Source organism: Coptis chinensis, chromosome 6 (genome assembly GCF_015680905.1).
Source record: "Coptis chinensis isolate HL-2020 chromosome 6, ASM1568090v1, whole genome shotgun sequence".
Taxonomy (NCBI): Eukaryota; Viridiplantae; Streptophyta; class Magnoliopsida; order Ranunculales; family Ranunculaceae; genus Coptis; species Coptis chinensis.
Window position 1 is genome coordinate 6501194 of NC_141461.1, and position 11945 is coordinate 6513138.

Here is an 11945-nt window from a genome sequence, read left to right on the forward strand (position 1 = left end):
AGACACATTTTACGCCCTCTCCAAAAACAAAACCAACCCCGCTAAAATATCACTTAAAATGACTAGAATACCCTTCGATGAAATTCCAAGTCAAGTCACTACATTAGTCAACCCATAATTTTCTTGAGTAGCACTAAACCATTTATGTAAAATGACCAGATTACTCTCAGGTAAAATTATGGTCATTACAGTTTCTTAAAAAATGTGGGGTGTTATATTTTGACGTCACTTTTTCATTGATGTGAAAATGTTTTTTTTGTTGTAGCAATGATAAAATTTCAATTATTGAGGAAGAACACAATAGAAATAAGACAAAATCTAAGGTACGCATGTTGTACCGGTACTGTCTCATCTGGGCCCTCCATCAGGCAGGAGATTCGTGTGTATTGCATGGCAGAGTCTTTATTCAAGGCTCTAGATGCCAGCGCAGCCATACAGCAGGCGCACTCTAGAACTACTATAGAAATAATAACACAATAAGACTTGTTTCAAATGATTCCTCATAGCTCTAGCGTGTGTGTTTCTTGGTCTATAAAGATAAAAGTTGTCAACTTCTCAAATTTATTGATTTTCCGATCAAGTATATGATAAGAGCCAAAAACTGTAGTTTTAAACCCCTTAATAATATTATATTTAGACTAATTATGTTTATAATAAATAAGATTTACTACTGTTTATGTAATTTTATATATTTCAGGTTTTGGAGTCAAATATGTGAAGAAATATGTCACTTTTGCAAGAAAAAAGAGCAAGGTTGGTTCTTAAGAAGTTTATAGTTAAAACCCAAGTTTAAAAGGAGAAAAACCTTTTAAAGCCCACCAAACCGAAAAGTCAAAGTCAACTTGGTAGAAATAAGCGATAAAAGTCAATATAACTTCCACAAACCGTATCTTTGGACTCATACCTCGGAATTGGGGACCTACTATATGTCAAAACAACCGCTCGGAAAGAGATTTCTAATGGTTTAGGCCTTGATCTAATTAGAGGAGTAAAAGTGGATGAAAATTCTGTTATAGTAATTTTCAGCTGAGAAACCCTCTTTAAACTTAAGTAATTAGGTTTTGGGCTTGATTTAATGGCCCAAAGCATAGCTCCAAAGTCCATGCACAAAATTGAAAATCAAGCCCTCTACTATATAAAGAGGACTAAGGCAAAACTCAAAAGAAGAACCCCTTAGTTAATTTATTTATCTCTCTTCCATTAGTTATTTAACTAGATTTTGGACCATGCCCGGGATCTATTAAATATTGTGTATGCTGAAAAGACCTTTACAAAATGTCTCACATAAATTTTTGAATCAGAATATATTTTTATTGAAAATAAACTGAAATACGTTAATGAGCAGCGATTATAGTGCATAAGTACTTAAAAACTAAGGGATCAAATTGAAATAGCCTATTCACTTTGTAGTTTAGTATATTAATCCGTAATTTTCAAATAGAATTATCTTAAACTCGATCTAGCTTGTATAATAGTTCTCTTAGATTTATTGTGATTTAGCGGCAAATTTCAAATCAGCATATATTTTTATTGAAAATAAACTGAAATACGTTAATGAGCAGCGATTATAATGCATATGTACTTGGAAACTAAGAGATCAAATTGAGTCTATTCACTTTGTGATTTAGAATATTAATCCGTAATTTTCAAATGGAATTATCTTAAACTCGATCAAGCTTGTATAATAGTTCTATTAGATTTATGGTGATTTATCGGTAAATCATAACCGTTCAGCTTACGTACTAATATGTATAAATCATTAAAACAAATTGATTGTTCTACTCCCACTTGAAAAGATTTATCACATGAACGTGTCCTACAAACGGGTGCCGTTATATTAAATTATTCTAAAAAATATTAGCAACTATGCATATCTATGAGATATGGAAATTATATTAATTACTCATTTAAATTTCTTGCACCTATATACTCTCTATAAAAAGAAAGCACCAAATATTGATAAAACTCATCGACTTTTTTTTATTGTTAGGTTTAATAATAGAAGTTTGATTGAAGTTTTGTGAGAATGCCCAATGTGGCGAAGATAATACTGAAGCTATTTGAATAGCAAGGCATTCCCAATCACAATAATAGAATTACAATAAACAATACTTAAAATGTAAAACTATATTTGTCGAGACATTTATTCCCCCTATATATAATACAAATATGTTTTAGAGTTATTAGTTCAATGCATTTGCATCAAGTTTCTGATTTTCCATTAATTATTCTTTGAGATTAGTTTAATGTAGTACGTTGCATCTAGTTTCCAATTTCTCATTAATTATTCTCGAGGTTAGTTCAATGCAGTTGCATCAAGTTTTCGATTTCCGTTAATTATTATTTGAGGTTAGTTCAGTGCAATTACATCCACTTTATGATTTACCGTTAGTTATTCATTAAGGTTAATTCAGTACAGTTGCATCCAGTTTTCGATATTTCGTTAATTAGTCTTTGATCGAGATTAGTTCATTCCATTTGCATCCAGGTTCCAATCTCCCGTTAATTATTCTTTGAGGTTAGTTAAATATATCTACATCCAATTTCTGATTCCTCGTTAATTGTTTTCTAGGTTAGTTCGATAGTTTACAATTTCTATACAGTTTGCATATATATAAGAGTCTGTTTTTATAAACTCGCTTTCGTTTTGGGTTCCTAATTACTTTTAATTACTCATGTGAGAAGGCTAAAAAAGTGGACATTTATGCTTTGAGGTCAAGTGCGATGCAGTTACATCCGACTTCGATTTCTAGTTAACTATTTTTTGAGGTTATTTCAATGCATTTGCATCCAATTTCTAATTTCCCGTTAGTTAATCTATGATTTTAGTTTAATGCAGTTGCATCCAGTTTTTGGTTTTTCGTTAATTATTCTTTGAGGTTAATTGAATGCACTTGCATCCAATTTCCGATTTTATGTTAATTGTTCTTTAATATTAGTTCATTACATTTGCATTAAGTTTCCGATTTCCCGTTAATTATTTTTTGAGGTTAGTTCAATGCAGTTACATCAAATTTATAATTTCTCGTTAATTATTAATTTAGGTTAGTTCAGTGCAGTTTCATCTATTTTTTAATGTTTTGTTAAGTAGTCTTTGAGATTAGTTCATTGCATTTGGATCCAGTTTCTGATTTCTCGTTAATAACTCTTTAATAACTCTTTAAGATTATTTATGCTTTGAGGTTAATTCGATGCAATTATATTCGGTTTCTAATTTTCCATTAACTATTCTTTGAGGTTATTTCAATGCATTTGCATTTAGTTTTCGATTTCTCACCAATTATTCTATGAGGTTAGTTCAATGCAGTTGCATTTGGTTTTTGATTTTCTATTAATTATTTTTTGAGTTAAGTTCAATGTATTTGCATCCAGTTTTTGGCTTCCCATTAATTATTATTTGAGGTTTGTTTGATGTATTTGCATACCGTTTCCGATTTTCCGTTAAATATTTTTCAAGGATTTACATCCAATTTCTAATTTCACGTTAGTTATTCTTTGTCGTTAGTTTAATGCAATTTGCATAAAGTTTCCGATTTCCCGTTAATTATTTTTTTAGCTCAGTTATGTATTTGCACCCAGTTTTCTATTTCTCGTTTATTATTTGATAAAGTTGCATTTGCATCTAATTTCCGATTTTCCGTTAATTATTTTTGGAGATTAGTTCAATGAGTTTATTACATCCAGTTTCTGATTTTCTGTTAATTATTTTTTGAGGTTTTGCATCTAGTTTATTTTTTGAGATTAGTTCAGTGCAGTTGCATCCGGTTTCCGATTTTCCGTTTATTATTTTTTAAGATTAGTTCCACGCATTTGTATTATGTTTCCAATTTATAATAAATTTTTCTTTAAGGTTAGTTCAATGCATTTGCATCTAGTTTCCAATTTCCCATTAATTTAATTTTTGAGGGTTAGCTCAATGCATTTGCATCCAGTTTTTGATTTTCTGATAATTATTTTTTTATGTTAGTTTGATGTATTTGCATCCAAGTTTTGATTTTCCGTTAATTATTCTTTGAGGTTAGTTTAATGCAGTTGTATCCATATTCTGATTTTCTATTAATTAATTTTTAAGATTAGTTTAATACTTGCATTTGCATCTAGGGGTGATAATTTGGCCCTCAGGCCCTCAACCCGCCCGACCTCGCCCTCAAAATCTTGGCGTCAAAACCTCAAAAGTTGGCCCTCACAGATTTGAGGGCGGCTGGCCCCCCCATCATTGTTGGGCGGCTAGGGTCTAGGTTGAGGGCGTAGCCCCCAAGATTTGGCCCCTTCAAGCCCTCACTTGGCCTTATTTTTTTTTCGATAAGATATATTTTATTTTTTACATTATATATGTAAGGTACCACAATTATCCCTATTTGAACTAAATATTTTCACTACAAATGATGTTTTAATAATAGTAGTTTACCACATATCATATGAGGTATTTTGTAATTTGAGTAAAAGAGTTCAAATATAAAAGAAAAGTGAATTATGATTATTTTGTGTAAAATCAAAAATAGAGGTGATAATTTATGTATTATATTATATATTTGTGTAAACCCTAAAAGAAAACCATATTTTCTTGTTATTTTACATTATATTTATGTATTATACTATAATTATCTAAATTGTATAAAAAATTATTAAATTAGTTTTTAATAGGGGATAAATTATAACATAATATAATACATGCACTTTTGTAATTGATTTAATGATATGTATATAAGTCATACATAAAGCAAATCCAACCTAACAACATAGTTAAGTATTAAAATGTAGATATTTTAAGAATATCATCTCTTCCACCATCTCTATCTATTTTTTTCTAAAGATATAAGAATTAGTTTTGTATACTTATATACATATCATTAAATCAATTAAAAAAAAAAAAAAAAAAAAAAAAATTAAAAAAAATAGTAAACTAGTGAAGTATAATTAGGCAGGACCCGACCCGACCCCTCATTGGCCCTCAAAAATGAGGCCGAGGGGAGGTTAAGGGCTTGAGTTTTCATACTTGACCCTACTCGACCCGGCCCTCAATATCAAATAGGGGCGGGCTGACCCGGCCCTCAATCATGAGGGCTTTTATGGTTTGAGGGCCGGGCTAGCCCGGCCTGGCCCTTTTATCACCCCTATTTGCATCCAGTTTTCAATTTCCCGTTAAATATTATTTGAGATTAGTTCAATGCATTTGTATCCAGGTTTTGGGTTCCCCATTAATTATTTTTTGACGACGTTAGTTTCATTAGATATTATATATATATATATATATATATATATATATATATATATATATATATATATATATATATATATTTAAATATTTGTCATTATTGCTTTGTCATTATTATTTTTTCATTTTCTATTATATATTTTGTGATGTTATTTTTTGTATAATTATTTTTAAGTATGTTTTGAGGTCGTGTTAAGAATATATTCGAAATAAGTCGGCGCTTTATCATAGACACTAAAATTGTATGATTTGTACTATGGAATTAGTTTCTACAAATCACCTATTTTTTAGCAATTTTTTTTATTTTATCAAATATATAAGAATTGGAATACTAAAAGTGTTTGATTCGTAATAAAAAATTATCTTCTACAAATCATCTATTTTTTAGCATTTTTTTTTATTTGATTAAATATATAATAATTGGAAATACACTTAAACTCTCCAAATATAAGAATTAGAAATATCCTCAAACTCTCCAAAGATATTTCATATACGTGGGATTATAGGCTATTAGAAAATACTATCTTTTATATTATAGTGCCACATATGAGAGAGAAAAGATTAACTCTCATATTAGAGTACCACATATGAGAGAGAAAATCCTCCATTAAAAGTATCTGCTTTAGTATATAGATAGTAGATGCAGTTGCATTCGGCTTTTTATTTTGTGTTAATTATTTTTTTAGTTAAGTTCAATGTATTTGTATCAAGTTTCCAGTTTCTCATTAATTATTATTTGAAGTTTGTTTGATGTATTTGCATACCGTTTCCGATTTCCTGTTAAATATTTTTTAAGGATTTGCATCAAATTTCTAATTTCCTGTTAGTTATTTTATGACGTTAGTTTAATGCAATTGCATCCAGTTTTCGATTTCTAGTTAATTACTTTTTGAGTTTAGTTTATTGCATTTGCATAAAGTTTCGATTTTCCGTTAATACTCTATAAGCTCAGTTATGTATTTGAATCCAATTTCCGATTTTCTTATAATTATCCAATGTGGTGTACAATACCAACTTCTACTGATTCATCTGTAGTGTCCTTGTAATGCTTAATTTACTATGTGGGATTATCGAAGATTATCCAGTTCCGATTTCCATTAATTATTATTTAAATTATGATATGATTCACTATGTGGAATCTTCAAAGATTATCTACGAATGGGTGTTGTTATATTAATTATTCTGAAAAATATTTGCAAATATGCATAACTATTATATATTAATGTTATATTGATCACTCAACCAAATTTCTTATAACGTGAAAACCTCACTCTCCATTAAAAAAAAAGAACTCACATTTGATAAAATCATTCAACTTCATTTTGTTGTTTAATAATAGAAATTTGATTGAAAGTTTTGTGAGATTGCCTAATAAGGTAAAGTTCATATATATTGAAGCTACTTGAATAGCAAGGAGTTCTCAATCATACATAAAAAGATAAGATAAACACCATTTTAAATGCAAAACTATACTTATCGAGACATTCCCATAACATATAACCCAACTATGTTTTGAGGTTAGTTTCAATGCATTTGCATCCAGTTTCTAATTTTCCGTTATGTTATTTATATTTTGAGGTTAGTTCAATGCAATTGCATCCAATTTTCAATTCCCGTTATTTATTTTTTGAGATCAGTTCAATGTAGTTGCATCTAATTTATGATTTCTCGTTAATTATTATTTTCAGTTAGTTCAATACATTTGCATCTAATTTCCAATTTCCTGTTAATTGTTCTTTGAGGACGTTCAATGCATTTGCATCAGTTTCTGATTTATCCTTAATTATTTTGTGAGATTAGTTTAATGCATTTTGCATTCAGTTTCCGATTTATCGTTTATTATTTGATGAAGTTAATTACATTTGCATCTAGTTTCCGATTTCCCGTTAATTATTGTTTGAGGTTAGTTCAATGAATTTGCAACCAGTTTCCGATTTCCCGTTAATTATTTCTTGAGGTTTTGCATCCAATGTATTTTTTGAGATTAGTTCAGTGCAGTTGCATCCGGGTTCCGATTTCCCGTTAATTATTTTTTAAGATTAGTTTCACGCATTTGCATCATATTTCCAATTTATAATTAATTTTTCTTTGAGATTAGTTCAATGCAGTTGCATCCAGTTTCCGATTTCCCGTTAATTTAATCTTTGAGGGTTAGCTGAATGCATTTGCATCCAGTTTCCAATTTTCAGACAATTATTTTTTATGTTAGTTGATGTATTTGCATCCAAGTTTTGATTTCTTGTTAATTATTATTTGAGGTTAGTTTAATGCAGTTGTATCTATATTCCGATTTTCTATTAATTACTTTTTAAGATTAGTTTAATGCTTGCATTTGCATCCAGTTTTCGATTTTTCATTAAATATTATTTGAAGTTAGTTCGATGCATTTGTATCCAGTTTTCGATTCCCCATTAATTGTTTTTTTGACGTTAGTTTCATTTAGTATTATATATATTTTAAAATATTTGTCATTATTGATTTGCCGTTATTTTTTTTTTTTTCATTTTCTATTATATATTTTGTGATGATTGTTTTTAACTATGTTTTGAGGCCGTGTTAAGGATATATTCGAAATAAGTCGGTGTTTTATCCTATACACTAAAATTGTATGATTTGTATAGAGAATTAGTTTCTACAAATCACCTATTTTTTAGTAATTTTTTTATTTGATAAAATATATAAGAATTGGAACACTAAAAATGTTTGATTCGTAATAGGAAATTAACCTTCTACAAATCACCTATTTTTTAGCAATTTTTTTTTATTTGATCAAATATATAAGAATTGGAAATACACTCAAACTCTCTAAATATAAGAATTAGAAATACGCTCAAACTCTCTAAAGAGGTTCTATGTACGTGGGATTGTAGACTATTAGAAAAGACTATCTTTCATATTAGAGTGTCACATAGGATAAATAAAAGGCTAACTCTCATATTAGAATGCCACATGCCCACATAGGAGAGAGAAAATCCTCTTTTAAAGGTCTCTGCTTTAGTATATAGATAGTAGATTTAATCTAAACCTAGTTTTATGTTTTATTAGCCTAGCCACTATTAATACAATTCAAGTTAATTTCAATTCAAGTAGTCTTTTAATTATGTATTCTTATTCTTCTTATGTATTCCATGATAGTCTAATGAACCATAGCTATACATCCATTAGAGGGATTTGATTGAAGCTTTGATGAAGACTTGATGTGTTAGTATAGAATAGTTGTATTAAAGAGCTTCAATTCTAAAGGTCAATTTATTCACCATGAGAATGGGTTTCAACTTCCTCTCATGCTAATTATTAGTTGGTTAGAGATGCCATAAATAATTAGGGATAAAAAGACCTAACATTTATGTTGAATATTGTATGAAAACATAAATATTAGGGTTGCAACAAACTCCATACTAGCATGTTAGGGATTAATCAAGGGTTATTTAGCTTTTGGGCCACTTTTATAATGGATAATTTGCAGTTGGTCACCAATTAATCGTTTATTAGCCTTTGGGCCAAAATTAACTGTGATCCGTCCATATTTTCTAAATTGACACATTTACCCTTGCACGTGTATTACACGTGATTGAAATAAACGGCTAAGATCAATGTTACGATTTCAAATCAATGGCCACCGTGACTATTGATCACGAACATTTATTCGTAACTGCGTGTCGTAATCTCTCGATAAAAATCCTAACACTCTAATATGTTACCTTTTTTGATGAAAAAATTTAGCATGCTAGCGTTCCATTAATATTACCACCACACTATCTCCATTTTCCGGTCCTTCCATTAATGGTGTCGGTGTTTAAGTTGAAATGGGTCGCTTTGCTGTTGGCGGTATCACCGGATAAGCTCCGCCGCAAATTGCTTTTTCTTTGTTCTTAGCTCTTTGCTTTGATTTGGTTAACTATTGCGAATTTCTTCATTGAATGAAAGACCTTCCCAACGAAAAAAAAGGTGCGTCTCCCGGAACCAAGAAGGCAAATTTCACAATTCAGGAAGATTGTTGAGGAAAAGAAGTTTGAGCTCTCTCTTTCATCCAACGAGAAAGATATCTTTGAAAGAGGAGGCCCTAAAATTTGGTGAAAATAGGGTCGTAGATCGTGACCATAGCTAGCTTTCTTTCCCATGACACCGAACCGGTCTTAAACTACTAGATCTTGCTATCAGCGGTTACGGTTGTGCCGCGTAATGATTATTATAATGTTGTTTTCTATTTCTTCTTAATAAACTTGACATTGGTGATGCCTGATGGGTTGTTGATGGGCTTTTTGCTCTTGTTTTGTTGATGAAGCGAAAAAGAGTCGGTGTTCTTTTGTTGAGAAGAGTGGTTTGGGACTTTCAATTGAGTGGTTTTGTAGAGAGAGAGAGGAACTAGTACTACTTCTTCTTGAGTGGCGACATGAAAAAACAAGCCCGATGAAAGAGAGAGAGTGTGAGTTACCTTTGGCGAATTGAATTGAGTTTGGAGATGGGATTTTTGGTTTGATAATTGGGGTTACTTGATTAATTAATGTTGTTGGGTTTTGAGTGGAAAGCAAAACCGAATGGTGGTCGATTAAGTAGTGGTGATGGTGGAGACAGAGATCTTTGGCGGAGAAGATGACCCAGGAAACACGATCCGATGCTCCGGCCTTGTTTAGTTACATAGATCTATGGAAGTTTAATTTAGACCGTTGGATTTGATCTAAGACTTGATCATTATTTGTTCACTTTAAAACTCACGTGATAGTTAGCGTGCAAGGGTGTTTTAGTCATTATAAAAAACTCTTTTTGAGACTAACGATTAAAGACACGGTCACACGAAAAGTTGAATCTTGTCAATTTTGGAAAAGGCTAATAAACGATCAATTGGTGACTAACTGCAAATTATCCATTATAAAAGTGGCCCAAAAGCTAAATACCCCATTAATCAAGGTGGATATCAAATCTCCCTAATTCCTTTTTATATTAAATCTTATTATTCAATTGTCATAGTTTAAATTAGAATATCTTAATTCATAGTTTTCACCATATTAGTTATATTCACAATAATTACTCTCATGTTTGTTGAATTGTTAATCACTAGTAAAATTAGTTATGTTCTAAGCAATTAGGAGTGGAACAAATTCTGACTCAAATTTTATTATATTATAATCGAGAGTAGAAATTTGATAACAAAAGATTAAGTAGTTTTTACTTCTCCCTAGTTAAATTAGCTAAGATAGGGTAAAAGTTTGTTTTAGAATTTATCAGTATATATGTGAAAAACCATATCATCAATGTTCTTATCTTTGAGGATGAATGACAAATATCTGGCATAACTTATCTCTTCCATTAATGGAGTTGAAATCAATATTGAGGAGTCAAAGTGGCAATATACTCGAGTAAAAGATGAATGAGTGCATTTAGTTGAAACTTTTCATGGTTCCAAGTTATAACTATTATCAAAGACATCATCTAAAGAATGGAAAAATAACTTCTTTATAGAACTACTAATATAAATCTTTCCAACATCTTTATTAGCTCATAATCTCTTTGTTATTGGACAAAAGTTGCTGTCATCCACATTTTAATCAACATGCTCCCTATTGAAAATAACTTCCAAAAACAGCTAGATGTGAAGATACAGTTTCATCGCAATTTTCAACTAATTAAATTCCAATATATTTTCCTTGAGAGTAAACCAAAACTTACGTGTGAACAACAACCACAAATATCCCAATATTTGTTATATTAAATAAAACATATATATCAACATTTCTAACAAAAAATAAATAAATAACAAAAGATATTTATAATAACCTTTCCTATTATGCTTTGAGATAAATACATTAGATTATTAATGTAATTCATCGGAATTCGATATCTAACATGTGTATATCAAAATTTGGTTTTAACAACAATACCGAGTTTATCATACAATAAACTGAGCAAACTTTGAGCATACAAAGACGACAAATAATGGAAAGTTTCTAGTTGTGCTTGATGGTTTAACTAAACTTAAGCCTAGCTATTGGGATGCATTTGAAGCGGTCTTTGATGGACTTGATGGGAGAGTGATTGTGACCACAAATAATGTGGTCGCCTCATCTATTGTTATTGTTAAATCATCTACCAACCTTAATGCTAGCCCATTAAATGAAGAAGAGTGTTGGTATTTGTTTAAGGACAACAACTTACAAGATGGAGGAGCATTTTACGATGTGGAGAAGGTTCACAAAAGTGTTATGGACTACCTTTGGGATTCCATTACTTTCAAAAACTCTGGGAATAGTCTTATGTCTATCCTAAAGAAAAATATATTGGAAGTAGTTGAAGAGGGTGATGAGATTGTCTCTTCACTTGTAGTTGCCTTTTGGAAGTTGCCAACTTCTGTAAAACGTTGTGTGGCTTACTACTCATTATTTCTAGAGGTAGCACTTTTGACAGGGGTATGCTGATTAAGTTGTGAATAGCTGAAACTTTTGTAGTAGAAGGAAGGGATTAGGAGAGACTTATTTTAACAATTCTATGGAGAGGTTATTTTTTGTTCCTATGGATGAGGTCTCTGATATGAGTTGGAACTGTGAAAAGTTCCAACTAAATTGATTAATTCATCTGTTGCTCGATTATATTGCTAGTTTTGACTCCTTGAGATTGGATTCAAGTTCTTTAATGGAGGAGATGAGCAGTGTAAGATATTTATCTTTTATACTCAAAGATCAGAAGGTTGACAATATGATTCTTCATGTACGTGATCAGAAACTCAACAAATTTG